This window comes from Phoca vitulina, unplaced genomic scaffold (assembly GCF_004348235.1).
Source record: "Phoca vitulina isolate PV1807 unplaced genomic scaffold, GSC_HSeal_1.0 scaffold46, whole genome shotgun sequence".
Taxonomy (NCBI): domain Eukaryota; kingdom Metazoa; phylum Chordata; class Mammalia; order Carnivora; family Phocidae; genus Phoca; species Phoca vitulina.
In genome coordinates, this window is record NW_022589749.1 from 9,073,620 (window position 1) to 9,090,027 (window position 16,408).

The 16,408-nt window shown below is 42.7% G+C and overlaps 1 protein-coding gene across 2 annotated transcripts in view; it reads left to right on the plus strand.

The window, feature by feature from the left end:
• Positions 1-16,408, plus strand: part of TMEM120B (transmembrane protein 120B) — a 98,872-nt gene that overhangs the window by 38,784 nt on the left and 43,680 nt on the right. The window contains exons 1-2 of one of the 2 annotated variants that reach the window (XM_032431250.1): positions 395-524; positions 735-810. The gene's annotated coding sequence lies outside the window, so the exon portion shown is untranslated. Of the gene's footprint in view, positions 1-394; positions 525-734; positions 811-16,408 lie in introns of those variants that run through there. The other variant, XM_032431251.1, reaches the window with a different exon arrangement.

Here is a 16,408-nt window from a genome sequence, read left to right on the forward strand (position 1 = left end):
GGAAAAAGGCTCTGGCCCTTTAAATGTCAGAGGCGGGTTAAGACGGAAAGGAGGCCGCAGACGAAGCTGACGTGAAAAGCTTCAGGCCTCATTTAAATGAGCATGCGTAAAAGCTTGCCCTCGTTCCCTCGCCACGTTCCTGTACTCAAGTGCGCGTGCGCTGCCTGAACCTGGAGAGGGCAGTCGGCTCCGCCCACCTATTTAGGTGGGCGGAGACAGTCGCGCGAGTTCGGCGGGCCTGCACTCTCCCGCGCTATTAACCAGCCCGCCCCTTTTTGCACATGCGCGTACAGCAGCACTAGAACGAGGGGTTGTAGAGTGGCGTCTGGAGTTGCGCCTGCGCTGTGGACGCCCCTGCCGGAAGTGGGCGGGTCGTATTCCGAAGCCTAAAGGGCGGAGGGAGAAAACGCGGCAAATGCTAACTGAATGGAAAGCAGAGTTGGGGCGCTGTCCCAGATTCGTGAACCTAGAAATGTAAAGACCAGAATGTGATCACAGAGAACTTACTTGTCCATCTAAAAAAGGTTTTACAAGATTGTTCTGTTTACATGTATGTTAAATGCAGGTTTTAGGGAAAGGGAGGATTTCCCCTAAGTTTCCTTTTTTTCCCTATGAATTTTACCTTCTAGAAAGAAGGCTTCAGGGCTCAGGGAGATTTGAATGCCTTCTATGTGCCCAGTTTGAAAACAAGTATTATGACAAAAAATTCAAGAGGAACATGTTCTTGCCCACAGAAACGTTCGTCCTAGGAGTCAGGAAACCGTCTGGAAGACACGTTCAGTAAGAGGCGGAAAAGAAGTCTGCATCGAGGTAAGTGATTTTGTGTCTTTAAAATTGTAAATCCTGGGGCGCCTGGGTGGCTCAGGTCATGATCCCTGCTCAGCGGGAAGCCTGCTTCTCCCGCTCCCTCTGCCTGCCTGTCGCTCCCCCTGCTTATGCTCTCTCTCTCACTATCTCTGTCTCTGTGTCAAATAAAAATAAATAAAAAATCTTTTTAAAAAAATTGTAAATGCTTTGGAAGTCCCTTGTGTCAGTTCATCAACTTTATTCCATAGGCATTTGGAAAGCACGTTGTGTTTTATACGTGTGCACCTTACTGGATACTGGAGATTCAAAGATGAATATAATTCAGCCCCTGCCCTTGAAAAGTTCACACCGTGGGGTTCAGGGGTAGGACTAGCCTGGGCAAGGGCTTGGACTAGGAATGATAGTGTAAAGTGGCCCTGGAGACTGTCTTGACTGAAAGGGGGAGGGTAACCTCAGAGAACATAGGAGATGGTGTTCTATGAACATAGTCGGGTAGCCTGGGAGAGAGGAGGTTAGATGCCAAGCTGAGGATGTTTGGAACCAAATCCGGTGGTCAGGAACCTGTGTGTTTTCTTGAACTTGCTTTGATACAGGGGACGAGGCAGAAGGTGACTTTTTGACCACAGTGACCTGGTTAAGCAGGGAGCAGCCGGAAAACTGTCTAAGGAAGTGTAAGCTGGTGAGCAGAGAAACTTCCATGCCAAGTTACAAATCCTAATCAAGGATCCAAACGACTGAAAGGAAAAGTGATTCTTGGGTATTCTGAGGAAATTACTCAGACATTAGGTGGGGCTAGGGAGAAAAAAATTTCCCTTTTGTGTTTGTTTGTTTTAAATATTTATTTATTTATTTGAGAGAGACTGCGGGCACATGGCTCCTGCAGCCAGAGGGAGGGAATCCTAAAGCAGACTCACCACTGAGCAAGCATCTGAGGGGGGCCTCCATCCCAGGATCCCGAGATCATGACCTGAGCCGAAATCAAGTGTCGGGTGCTCAACCAACCGAACTGCCCAGGATCCCCAAGATTTTCCCTTTTGGATAGCCACCATCTTCCTAAACTATTTTCTCCTTGAGAGATTGGATCTTAGAAGGGTCTTAACCCAAGAATGCACCTGCTGTAGAAAGAATGAATTGCTTCATAGGTGACTTGCAAGGAACACAGAAAAGTACTGAAAAACTGAACAAGGACACCTTAAATGGACTCACAGTACACCCATTAGTACCATTTTCCCCATAGAGGAGTCACACAGGCCTCATGCTAAAGAAGGGCCTTGTGCTTGGCTTAATGCTCTGCTGTCACCATTTTGAAATTCTTAATTTTTTAGCAAGGAATCCCACATTGTCATTTTGCACTGGGCCGCACAAATTATGTACTTGGTCCTGCGTCCCTCCTCCATCTTTTCTCTTTTTCTCTCTTTTGTAGTCCTTTCTCTTCTTTTCCCCTCTGCTATATTTCCCTCTTCCTATTTTCCTTCCTTGGCTTTTTCCCACTCCTTTAAGGCTGAGTATAAGGATGCTGTGGCCTTGGGGCACCTGGGTGTCTCAGTCGGTTAAGCGTCTGCCTTTGGCTCAGGTCATGATCCCAGGGTCCTGGGATCTAGCCCCGCATCTGGCTCCCTGCTCAGCGGGGAATCTCCCTCTCCATCTGCCTCCCCCCACCTCCCGGCTCGTACTCTTTCTTGCTTTCTCTTGCTTTCTCTCTCTCTCTCTCTCAAATAAAATCTTAGTTAAAAAAAAAAAAAAGGATGCTGTGGCCTTGTAAGCCTCAAAACATGTTCCTGTCATGGGTTGAATTGTGTTTCCCCCAAAGACATCGAAATCCTGATCTCCAGTTCCTGTGAATGTGATTTTATTTGGAAAGAGGGTCTGTGCAGATGATCAAGTTAAGATGAGGTCATTAGGGTAGGTCCTAATACGATATGGCTGGTATCCTTATGCAAAGAGAAAATATGGACAGAGACAGACACAAGCAGAATGCCAAGTAAGATTGGAGAGATGCTGCCACAAGCCAAGGAATACAAAAGATGGCAGGAACACCACCAGAAGCTAGAAGAGGAACATGGAACAGATCTGAGCTTCCAGAAGGAACCACCCCTACAGACACCTTGATTTCAGATTTCTAGCCTCCAGAACTGTGAGACAATACATTTCTGATGTTAACGCCTCCCAGTTTCTGGTACTTTGTTACAGCAGCCCTAGGAAATGAATACAATTCCCCATAGGTCCTTAATAAATACTTGATGAATAAATGGATGGTTGAATAAAGTATAATTGTATTGTCTTTGCCTCTTTAAAAGATGACAAAAGACCTATGAAGATAATAACTGTCCTTTCTTTTCTTTTTTTTTTTTTAAGTAGCCTCCACACCTAGCGTGAGGCTTGAACTCAGGACCCTGAGATCAAGAGTCACATGCTCTACTAACTGAGCCAGCCAGGCCCCCCAACTGTCAGTCCTTTCAATCCTAGTGAATGGTTGAAAATCTGGCCCTTTCCCCAACCTACTTCATTTTCTCCTATGATATAATCACTGTATTTGTTACTGACTTTGTCCTGTATCTTCACACATGTCCTGGGCCATGATAATATGGGCAGGTAGAGTGGGTGGGTGGCCGTGGTGGACATTCTTGGTTGCTACTGAAATTCAATGCCCTTTCCTCCTTGATGTGAGATCTCCAAATGTATGAGCTTCCCTTTTGTCCAGGGAAAGTGACCCCCACCTCCCAGAACCAGAGGGAAAATTGTCATTGGGCAAGTCTTTTCTGTAAAGATAATAAATATTTTTTGACTTTGAAGGCCAAATGTTTTCTCATATATATATGTAGCAACAATACATAGCTACACTTATATTGATGGATGAAATTGAAATTGTGTTGCAAATAATACGGACCTCATTCATTACTCAAAATGTTAGGCTCTACCTTAGTTCCTTCAGGCTGCTGGAACAAAGTACCACAGGCTGGTATTATGAACAATAGAATTTTATTTCTCACAGTCTGGAGGCTGAAAGTCCAAAATAAGGGGGTCAGCATGGTCAGCTGGGTTGTAGACTTCTTACTGTATTCTCACATGGTGGGGTCTCTTTTATAAGGACACTAATCCCACTTATGAAGGCCCCACTCTCATGATCTAATCACCTCCCAAAGGCCCCACTTCCTAATACCATCACATTGGGCATGGGGGTTCCAACATGTGAATTTGGGGGGATAGGGCATTTAGGCCATAGCAGGCCGTAAGTATTAATAAGAAAATTTCATGATGTTAGGTGCCATTCCAAAGAAGAGTTCTGTATCATAAATCCGTTCCCTATCCCGGATTGTCTCATTTAGCTTTTGTAGTAAAACAAACAGCAACCTGTTCTGAGTGGCATAGAGCAATAAGCATTTCTGTAGCTTATTTATTTTCAGGTGGCTGATCTAGGTTGGCCTTGGTTAAGGCAGCCAAGTGTCTCTCTTCCTTCCCATTTCAAATAGCCCAATAGCGGCTTTCCTGAAAATGCACTTAGATTTTTTGTAAGCCATCATCAGCCAAATGAAAGACACTTTTCAAAGGTACTTCAAAAAGGCAGAAGGTTCGAACTCTTTTAGGGAGTGTGAACCGCTTTGGAAGACACTTTGGTATGATCTGGTGCAGTTAAAGGTAAGAATGGCAATGAACTAGCTGTGTGCCAGGATAAATAGACACGAAGCCATTGTAGCATTGTTGTACACATCCCGAGCAGGAAGTGACCTGACTGTTTATCAGTGATAGAAAGGTAAACCACTTGTGTGCTATTCATGCACTGGAATATCCTAACAGCGAAAACAAATTAGAGTCATATGCAGCGTAGATGAGCCTTTTTTTTTTTTTTTAAGATTTTGTTTATTCATTTGAGACACAGAGATACAGAGAGAGAGAGAGAGCATGAGGAGGGGGAGAGGCAGAGGGAGAGGGAGAAGCAGGCTCCCTGCTGAGCCAGGAGTCCGATGCGGGGCTCGATCCCAGGACCCTGGGATCATGACCTGAGCTGAAGGCAGACGCTTAACCATCTGGGCCACCCAGGCGCCCCAGCATAGATGAGTCTTAAACATACTGTAGCATGCAAGAAGACCAGCATAAAAATAAACAACAAAAAGAAAAGTATAATTTCATTTAGAAAATTTCGAAGCTAGGAAAAACAAATCTATGTCATCTAGGGATGCAAAGATAAATAGTAAAAACTACAAGGAAAAACAAAAGAAATAGGATTGTGGTTACGTCTGGGGAAAGGAAGGGGATTGTGAATCAGCATGGGCGACTCTTTGGGGGTTGTCAATGTTCTATTTCTTTCTTTTTTTTTTTTTTTAAGATTTTATTTATTTATTCATGAGAGAGAGAGAGAGAGGCAGAGGGAGAAGCAGCCTCCCAAGGAGCAGGGAGCCTGATGTGGGACTCTATCCCAGGACCCTGGGGTCATGACCTGAGCCGAAGGCAGACGCTTAACCATCTGAGCCACCCAGGCGCCCCTATTTCTTTTTTTTTAACTGAAATATAATTGACATACAAAATCCTGTTCAGGTGTACCTCGTAGTGATTCAATATTTTTATACATTACAAAATGATCCCCATGATAAGTTTAGCTACCAATCGTCACCCTACAAAGTTATTACAATATCATTATTTTTTTAATGATTTTTTTAATTTTTAAAAAAATTTTAGATTTTTATGTATTTTAAATTTTTTTAAAAAGATCTTATTTATTTGACAGAGAGCACAAGCAGGGGGAGTGGCAGGCAGAGGGATAGGGAGAAGCAGACTCCCTGCTGAGCAAGGAGCCTGATGCTGGGCTCGATCCCAGGACCCCAGGATCATGACCTGAGCTGAAGGCAGACGCTTAACTGACTGAACCACCCAGGTGCCCCAAAGTTATTACAATATTATTAACTATATTCCCTATGCTGTACATTATATTCCTATGACTTATTTATTTATTTGAGGGAAAGGGAGAGAGAATCTTAAGCAGGCTCCACACAGGGCACAGAGCCCAGCATGGGGCTCATTCTCAAGACCTGAGCTGAAATCAGGAGTTGGATGCTTAACCGACTGAGCCACCCAGGTGCTCCCAGTGACTTACTTGTTTTATAGCTGGAAGGCAGGGTTCTATTTCTTGACCTGGGTTGTTGTTACATGGGAGGTGTTCATCTCATAATTCTTTTTTCTTTTAATTAAAAAAATTTTATTGAAGTATAATTGACATATAGTGTTTTATTAGTTTCAGGTGTACAACATATTGATTCAATACTTCTATATTGCCTTCCCTTAGATGATCTTCCAGTATCTTTTGTGTGGTGCAATATTTAATATGACATACATTACATATGAATAAGAGCTCTATCTAGCTTTGCTCGTTATTGTAATCCCAGTGCCTAGCATGGTGCTTGGCGCATAGTAGGCACCCAAAAATATATATTACTTGTAACAACTTTTAAGATGTGAGTCACCTACCATAAAATTCACTCTTTGAGGTGCACAATTCAGTCGTATATTCACAGACTTGTGCAGCCATCAGCACTAATTCCAGAATATTTTCATCATCCCCAAAAGAAACCTCACACCCTTAGCAGTCACTGTCTCTCCCCCTTCCCCCATCCCCATTCTCTGACAACCACTAATCTACTTTCTGTCTCTATGGATTTGCCTATTCTGGACATTTCATATACATGGTAGCACACAGTTATATGGTCTTTTGTGACTGACTCCTTTCACATAGCATAATGACTTCAAGGGTCTTCCATGTGGTAGCATGTGTGAGTACTTTGTTCTGTTTTGGTTTGTTTTTAATTTTTTTTATTAAGTGATATCTGTGCTCAGCATGGGGCTTGAACTGTCCACCAAGAGTCAGGAGTCGTACGCTTCACTGACTAAGCCAGCGAGTCGTCACACACCACTCTGTTTTATAGCAGAATAATGTTGCATGATATGGTATATCACATTTTGTTCATTCATCAGTTGACAGACGTTTGGGCTATTTATGCTTTTTGGCTATTTGGAATAATGCTACCATGAATATCTGTGTACAAGTTTTGGTGTAGGCATATGTTTTCTCTCAGTAGTACATCTAGGAGTGGAATTACTGGGTCAGATGATTAGTCCATGGGTGACTTTTTTTTTTTAAGATTTTATTATTTTTTTAAAGTACTCTCTACACCCAACATAGGGCTTGAACTCACAACCCTGAGATTAAGAGTCATACACTCTACCAACTGAGCAGCCAGATGCTCCCTCCATGTGTAACTTCTTGAGGAACTGCCAACTGTTTTCCAAAGTGGCTGCACCATTTTGCATTCCCACAAGTAACATTATGAGGGTTTTAATTTCTCTATATCTTTGCCAACATTTGGTATTGTCTTTTTAAAAATACATATTTTTAAAGATTTTATTCATCTCTTTGAGAGAGAGAGAGAGCACAAGCAGGGACAGAGGGAGAGGGAGAAGCAGACTCCCTGCCAAGCCAGGAGCCCCATGTGGGACTCCATCCCAGGACCCTGAGATCATGACCTGAGCCGAAGGCAGTCGCTTAACCTACTGAGCCACCCAGGCGCCCCTAAAATAAGTTTTTAAAAATTAAAAAAAATTTGAGTAATCTTCACACCCAAAGTGGGGCTCAAATTCACAACCCTGAGATTAAAAGTCACCTGCTCTACTGAATGAGCCAGCCAGGTGACCCTGGTATTGTATTGTCTGTCTTTTTTTTTTTTTTTTAAAGATTTATTTATTATAGTGAGAGAGAGAGAGTGGGGGAGAGGCAGAGAGAGAGACTCTCCAGCAGACTTCCCACTGAGCGCAGAGCCCCACACGTGGGGCTCGAACTCACAACCCTGAGATCATGACCTGAGCCGAAACCAAGAGTTGGATGCTTAACCGACTGCGTAACCCAGGCACCCCAATTGTCTGTCTTTTTAACTTTAGCCATTCTAGTGGGTGTGAAATGGTATCTCATGATTTGATTTTTATTCCCCAATGACTATAACAATGTTGAACTCAGTAGATATGTGTCAAATGCAGGAATAATCACATAAGTTTTCAGATTAAATAGCTACACCAAGATTTTTACACCATTTTTTAAAAAAGTGTTTATTCATTTACTTGAGAGAAAGAGAATGGGGGGGAGGGGCAGAGGGAGAAGCAGACTCCCCGGGCCCCCAGATCATGACCTGAGCTGAAGGCAGACGCTCAACCAACTGAGCCACCCAAGTGCCCCAAGTTTTACACTATTTTTAAAAATTAATACTTCAGTTGTTTTCTGGTTCTAGAAGTAGTACATGCTGAAATGACTATCCCAAAATCAAGGTAGTGGTTACCTTTGTGGGGAGGGAGGGAGAAAGTTATAATTAGGGAAGAAGGACATGGGGTTATCTAGAGTGATGGCAATCTTATTCTTGATGTGGGTCTTAGTTGTACAGGTTCTCTTTATAATTTATTTAAACTACATAAAAATTGTACTTTTCTGTGTATATATATATGTCACAATAAAAAGGTTATTGTTGGAAATTTGGAAATTGTGTTGTTTTATTAAAGATGAAGAGCATTGAAATATTTCTACCACCCATACTCTGTGAATGGTAGTTTTTTAGGTGGGAGAAAAAAGAATATTTGTTAATAAATCTGTTGAACAAGCCTTTTTGCCTTTTGTTGGAAGAAACAGAAATTTCTGAGAAGTCGCCAGCAGGTGGTGCAATGAAACAAGACTTAATCTTGTAGCCTAAAAAGCAAACCAAAACAAAAACCTAAAAAGCAGCCAACACTCCGCCTAGTCATTGGAAAACGTTTTTGTGAATTTCCTATTATCTACAATCTTCCTCCAATATCTTCCATCATACAAAAGAATCTGGTACATACGGCTTCACTGGGGAACTGTTAGACTTCATTCTTCAAATGCATCGAACAAAGAAAAACATAGACGCTCGATGTTTTCTCCCTTTTGTTTCACAGAGGACCTTCAAAATAGTAGGAATGGCTGGGACTCATGATATAGGGCTTTTGTGTCTGCAACAAATGAGGACAGCAAGGGTGTCTACAGATACATTCCTCTTGTATTCTGAGATGGCATTCGGCTTTTGAGGTGAATTAGGAAGTGTTCAGTTTCTAAACCTTTATCAAGCACTTCCTTCCGCGCATCTCTGGCCATTGGAGGTTAGGGAAATTTTCACTAAAAAATTAATAATAGAAAGGATAAATTTTTTTTTTTAAATCTACACCCAGATGGGTTGAAAAATCAGTGCTTTGTACTGTACTTGCAGCTTTTCCTTAAGTCTGAGATTGTTAAGTTAAAAAATTTTATATGTATGTAAATCAAATCACAGAAAGGGAGAAAATATTTGCAATTGTGTATATGAAAGGGACTTGTATCCAGAATATATAAAGAACCGTTACAACTCAACAATAAAAAAGGGAAATAGCCCCATTTAAAAATGAGCAAAGGATTAGAATAGACATTTCTCCAAAAGAAGATATATAAATGGTCAATAAACACATGAAAAGACACTCAACATTTTTAGCGATCAAGAAAACACAAAATTAAAACCACAATGAGATACACTCCATACAAAACTGTAAGGATGGCTAAAATGAAAAACACAGACAATAACCAGTGTTGACATGGATGTGGAGAAATTGGAGCCTTCATGCATTGCTAGTGAGGGTGTAAAATGGGCAGCTACTTTGGAAAACAGTTTGGCTATGCCTCAAAATGTTAAACACAGGGGCACTTGGATGGCTCAGTCGGTTTAAGTGTCTGACTTTGGCTCAGGTCATGATCTCAAGGTCCTGGGATCGAGCCTCGTGTCAGGCTCTGTGCTCAGCAGGGAGTCTGCTTGTCCCTTTCCCTCTCCCCCCTCCCCACCCCCCCCCGATCGTTCTCCCCCCCTCTTTCTCAAATGGATAAATGAAAACCTTAAAAAAAAAAAAAGATAAGCACAGAGATTTACCAGGCAATCCGCTCTAGGTGTAATACCACGAGAAAAGAAAACACATGTCCACACAAAACCTTGTACACAAATGTCATAGCAGCATTATTCACAATAGCCAAAAAGTGAAAACAACCTGAATTGCCATCAACCAATGAATGGATAAGCAAAATGTGTACTTCCTGTTTGAGTCTGAAGTCCTGAGAACCGGAGAACTAATGGTAAAAGTTCTAGCCCAAGTCCCAAGGTCTGAGAAACCAGGAGAGTTAAAAAAAAAAACAAAACGCAGGAGAGTTGATGCTGTAAATCCCTGTCCGAGGGCAGTAGAAGACTGATGTCCCAGCTAAAGTGGTCAGGCAGAGAGAGAGAAAGAGAGAGAGGGAGAATTCTCTCCACCTTTTTGTTGTATTCAGACCTTCAACTGATTAGATGAGCCCCCCCCAACATTGGGGAAGACAATCTGTTTTACTCAGTCTACCGATTCAAATAATCTCTTCCAGAAACTCCATCACAGACACACCAAGAATAACATTTAACCAGACATCTGGGCATTGTGTGGCCTAGTCAAGTTGACATATGAAATTAATCATCACAGTATCTCGATAAAGCTATTATTAAGGGCGCCTGGGTGGCTCAGTTGGTTAAGCGACTGCCTTCGGCTCAGGTCATGATCCTGGAGTCCCTGGATCGAGTCCCGCATCGGGCTCCCTGCTCGGCAGGGAGTCTGCTTTGCCCTCTGACCCTATCCCCTCTCATGTGTTCTCTCTCATTCTCTCTCTCTCAAATAAATAAATAAAATCTTAAAAAAAAAAAAAAGCTATTATTAAAACAATATATAGGGGCGCCTGGCTGGCTCAGTCGGTAAGGCATGCAACTCTTGATCTCAGGGTTGTGAGTTCGAGTCCCATGTTGGGCATAGAGTTTACTTAAAACAACAACAATATATATTACCCTTCAAAGCTGTCAGGGTCATGATAACCAAGGAAACACTGAGATAGGAGACTATTAAAGACAGGAAGCCTAAGTGCCATGTCAGGTTGAATTCTGGAACAGAAAAAGGACATCAATGGAAAAACTGGAAAAATCTGAATAAAGTCTGGAGGTTTGTTTATAGTAATATGCCTGTGTTAATTTCTTGTATTTTTTTTTTAAGATTTAATTTATTTATTTTTGTGACAGAGCACACACGAGTGGGGGGGGAGGGGCAGAGGGAGAAGGAGACTCCCCACTGAGCAGGGAGCCCGATGCAGGACCCTGGGATCATGACCTGAGCCGAAAGCAGATGCTTAACTGACTGAGCCACCCAGGCACCAAATTTCTTGGTTTTGATAAAGGTGTCATGGTTACGTAAATTGTCAGCATGAGGGAAAACTGAGTGAAGAGTATGTGGGAACTCTCTGTACTCTTCTTTGCAGCTTTGTAAATCTAAAAGTATCCCAAAATAAAATGTTTATTTTTTTTGAAAACCCAAATATATCATCAGTGCTTTCCGGTACTTACATAGTGTTGGGCACTTTATCTACATCAATGCATTAATCCTCACGACAGTACTACGAGAGCAATCCCTGTTTATAGAGAAGGCGAATTATGGACTCAAGGTCATGCATCTGACAGGTGGGAGGGCTGGGGTTTGAACTCAGGTTTGGCTGGGCCAAAGAAATCACATGCCCTTCCAGCCAGGACTTCAGCCCCAGTTAGGTGCAGTAATGCAAATAACTGAACAAGGATAGAAAGGGCATTTTGATACCTGAGGAGTAAACACTAAATAAATGAAGTTTAATAATAATGCTTGCTGTTTACATTATAAATCTGTGAACTGGGGCGCCTGGCTGGCTCAGTCGGAAGAGCACGCATGACTCTTGATCTCAGGGTTGTGAGTTCGAGCCCCAGGGTGGGCATAGAGATTACTTAAATAAATAAAACTTAAAAAAAAAAAAAAAAAGCCATGAACAGAAAGATAGGGGCTTACAATTTCTATCAAACACCTGAAAAACATTTCAGAAAAAAAAAATTCCATCAATTTACATGATGGACTATTTCTGTTATACTAAATTCACCCAATCTTTTTCAGGGTGCAGGAATGACCATGTACCTTTAACCAGTATATACACAATATTTTGGGCTCTACTTTTTTACTTAACACAATTTAATATACCTGTTTACAGGCATCCATTTAGTTCCCATACTGATTATTTTAACAGCCATATAGTATTATATGAAATAGACTACAGCTTGATCATTTTAACAGCCATATAGTATTATATGAAATAGACTACAGCTTACTTCACCGTTTCCCTGTTGTGGGGCATTTGGGATGTTTCCAGCGATCTAAAAAGTGCTGCTATATTGGGGCGCCCGGGTGGCTCAGTTGGTTAAGCGGCTGCCTTCAGCTCAGGTCATGATCCCAGGGTCCTGGGATCGAGCCCCCCTTCGGGCTCCCTGCTCAGCGTGGAGCCTGCTTCTCCCTCTCCCTCTGCCTACCCCTCTGCCTACTTGTGCTCTCTCTCTCTCTCTCTGTCAAATAAATAAATAAAATCTTTATAAAAAGTGCTGCTATAAACATCTTTGCCCAAATTGCTTGTTAAAATCTTTGGGGACTATTTTGAGCAAGGGCATTTGTGGGAAGCAGATGAAGGAAAAGTCCCTGGAATTTTCAGTTCTCCTTGGACAGATGCTCTTTTTTTAGAATTAGCTCTTGGCATCCTGTAATGCTCAAGTAGCTGGATGATCTTGGATAAGTTACTTCACCTCTCTGCAACTTGGACTCTCGCTATTTAAAATGTGGTCCTCCGACCAATGATATTGGCTGGGAGCTTGTAGAATTACAGGATTGCTGGCCCTTCCTAGCACCTAGTGAATCAGAATCTGCATTTAATGAGATCTTCAGAAGGTAGTTCTTGATCACATTAAAAGGTGGAAAAACTATGCCTTAAAATATTCACCTGTCAAACAGGGAGAATAGAGATCCTTCCCCAAGGCTGTTGAAGACTAAATGCATTAATGCATGTACATGAAGTATATACAAGAGCACCAGGCACATAGTGAGCGCTATGTGTTTGCTACTTTTATGACTCTTCCACCTGGTTGTACAAAGTCTCAGACTGACAGATTCCTAAGTAGAGTGCCTTAAGGAGAACAAATAGGAGAGATTTCCGCCTGGTGGTGTGGGCAGGGGGTGAGGAGGATAACACACTTTCTCACCCCTCGTGATCAAAGTCCTTAAGCAGAGCCAGATCCAGTCCCAGGGAGCTGACAAGTGAGTCTGAAAGCACTTTGGGCAGGAACCAGGACAGGGTGGCAGCCAGGTAAGATCTGATACTTCTGGCTATGCCGATTGGGGTGGCCAGCCCCTGCCATCTACAAAAGGGCTCGTGAATAATGCATACAGAGTCCTGACCCCACGGAGAGAACAGTCCCTTAGATTTGCAGCCTGACTGCTGGCCAGCCTGCAGATAAGGTGCACCTGCCCAGATCTCCCTGGGGGACAGGCCCAGCCTCTCCCGCCCACAGGTAGCTTGGGGCAGATGGACCTGCTTGGACTGAGTAGCTGCCAGCAGAGGTGGAGGGGCATCTTCCCAAATCCTCTGCTTGGTGACACTTTTCTCATCCTTCAAGGCCCTGTGTTTCCTTTTTGATTCCACTAACCCCAATTAAGTAAACCTGTTTCTGTTTTTTCACCATATGAGTGGTCCATATGGTTTTGTAATTTTCATGACATATTATATTGGGAGTCTCAAACTCAGGTGGCCCCAAGGACTACAGTTTACATAAATACATGAAGTAGTCTGGGGCAAGACAATTGAGCATGGTGAGGATTGTGGCAAGTGGCAAGTCCATTGTGAAGGGGATGTTTTTACTCTGTTCCAGTCCATTGCTGTGCAGGAATGTGAGCCCAGTGTGATGAGATCTTTCGGATTTTAGGTGCACCGGCTGGCTCAGTTGGTAGAGCCTGCAACTCTTTTTTTTTTTTTTTTTTTGTTTAAAGATTTTATTTATTTATTTAATTGACAGGGAGAGAGAGAGAGAGAGAGACAGCGTGAGAGGGAACACAAGCAGGGGGAGTGGGAGAGGAAGAAGCAGGCTTCCAGCTGAGCAGAGAGCCCGATGCGGGGCTCGATCCCAGAACCCTGGGATCATGACCTGAGCTGAAGGCAGTCACTTAACCAACTGAGCCACCCAGGCGCCCCGAGCCTGCAACTCTTGATCATAGGGTTGTAGGTTCAAGCCCCAAGCTGGGTGTAGAGATTACTTTAAAAAGAAATTAAAGTTTGGATTTTAATGTAAAATTGTCCTTTTCGTAATTAAAAAGTTTACATACATGTTTATAGTGGCTTTATTCATAATCAATCCAAACTGGAAACAATGCAAAGGTCCCTCAGCCGGTGAATGGATAAAGAATGGAGAAGTAAATCGAGCATACAATGAAATATACTCAGCAGAAGAAAAAAAGAAACAAACTATTGATGCACACGGACCCCAAATGCATTATGCTGACTTCTGCTTCTAGCCAAGATACAGTAACATGGACCAGATTTACCTTCTTTTTATATAGATTTTTTTTTAAAGATTTTTATTTATTTATTTGACAGAGAGAGAGAGAGACAGCGAGAGAGGGAACACAAGTAGGGGGAGTGGGACAGGGAGAAGCAGGCTTCCTGCAGAGCAGGGAGCCCGATGTGGGGCTCGATCCCAGGACCCTGGAATCATGACCTGAGCCAAAGGCAGACACTTAACGGCTGAGCCACCCAGGCGCCCCCAGATTTACCTTCTTATCTGAAACAACCACAAAATGGGGGAAATATACATGAAATTATGTTTTTTATTCAAGACACTGGACATCAGTCAACAGAGGACGGGGTCACTGAGAAACAGGAAACAAATTGTAGGAGTTATTCTACCATTGTCCCACTTATTGTCCTGAGAGAGTTTCCAGGCGATGGTGCAGGGAGGGGGATCCCAGGTGAAGCCTGGCAGACCCCCAGAGTTGAGAAGATAGAGCTGAGAGTCCAGGGGGGCCAAGGAGGTTAGAATTGTAGAGAGGGAACAGCTGCACACAGAGAATCCAGAGGCCCACTGAACCCCCTCCAGCAGTCAGCTGAGCGCTGGTCAACATGTATGCGAGGACAACCACCTGAGGCCAAGGAAAGAACCACCTAAAATGATTAGAAGTAAGAGTGTACAGCACTCACACTGGCCCAGGAATAGTGCCTCGTCCCACCAGCCAGACTGAAAACTTCATGATGTATTGGTCTTGCCTCACGTAGTGGGGAAAAATCAGCTCTAGACTGAGCACTGTTTTAGTCCCAGATAAATGTTAAAAGCAAGATTTGAAAGGATAAAATTGTTTCCAAATAACTGCGTCTAATGTAAAGCTCAAGAATATTTTTAGGGAAACTGAAATACAAAAGGAGGGGGAGGGAGAAGGTGGGGAGAAAGAGAAGAAAAAGGAGTGGAGGAAGGGAACCAATCAACAAGGTAAAATTCACAATGCCTGACATTCCATCAGCAATAACCAGGCATGCAAACAAGCCTTGTTTCACTTTTATTGAGAGGTATTGTTATGAGTTGAACTGGGCCTCCCAAAGATATGCTGAAGTTCCAACCTCCAGGGATGAAAATCATAATTCAAAGTCGGTCTTTAATTAGCTGGGAATCTTGAATAAGTCACGCTTTTCTTCAGGCATCAGTTAAGAATTCTGAATATTTCTCTGTGTGCTTATGTGTATATTTCCCATTCAGAGTTTTTAGAGTGGTTTGTGAACCCCAAAAGTTGAGAACCTCTGCAGTAGATGATCTTTCATGTTTATTCCTTCAACAAATATCAAGGGCCTACTATGTGCCAAGCTCTGGGGATACGATGATGACCAAGACAGAGAAAAGATCCCTGAGATCTCATGCAGGTTATATACCCATGGAGGGATTCATACAACCAACATGGAGACAAACACTTTCACACCACGGTAACTTATATGAAGGAAATAAGACAGGTGACATATAAGTGACTGGGAGGAGGCATGAAGCTCTGGGTATTCAGGAAAGGTCTTTTTTCCAGAGGTGTTTTTACTGTTTGAATTGTGTCCCCCAGAAAGATATGTTGAAGTTCTAATACCCATTACCTCAGAAGGTTGTCCTTATTTGGAAACAGGGTCTTTGCAGATGTAATTAGTTCAACTTAGGTGAGGTCATGCTGGAGTGAGTGGACCCTTAAATCCAGTAAGATTGGTGTCTCTATAAGAGGAGAGGACACGGAGACAAGCACACAGGGAAGAAGGCCATGTAACAACAGAGGCAGAGACTGGAGGGATGAAGCTGCAAGCCAAGGAATGCTAAGGATTGAGGGCCACCACAAGCTAGGAAGAAGCAAGGAAAGATTTTACCCAGTCTTGGAGCATGTCTTCGCTGATACCTTGATTTCATACTTCAAAGCCTCCAGAACTGTGACAGAATACGTTTCTATTGTTTAAGCCACTCAGTTTGTGGTATTTAAACAGCACAGTTTGTGGTATTTAAACAGCGCAATTTGTGGTTAAGGCAGACCCAGGATCTTTCTTTTCTTTTCTTTCTTTCTTTCTTTCTTTCTTTCTTTCTTTCTTTCTTTCTTTCTTTCTTTCTTTCTTTCTTTCTTTCTTTTCCTTCTTTCTTTCTTTCTTTCTTTCTTTCTTTCTTTCTTTCTTTCTTTC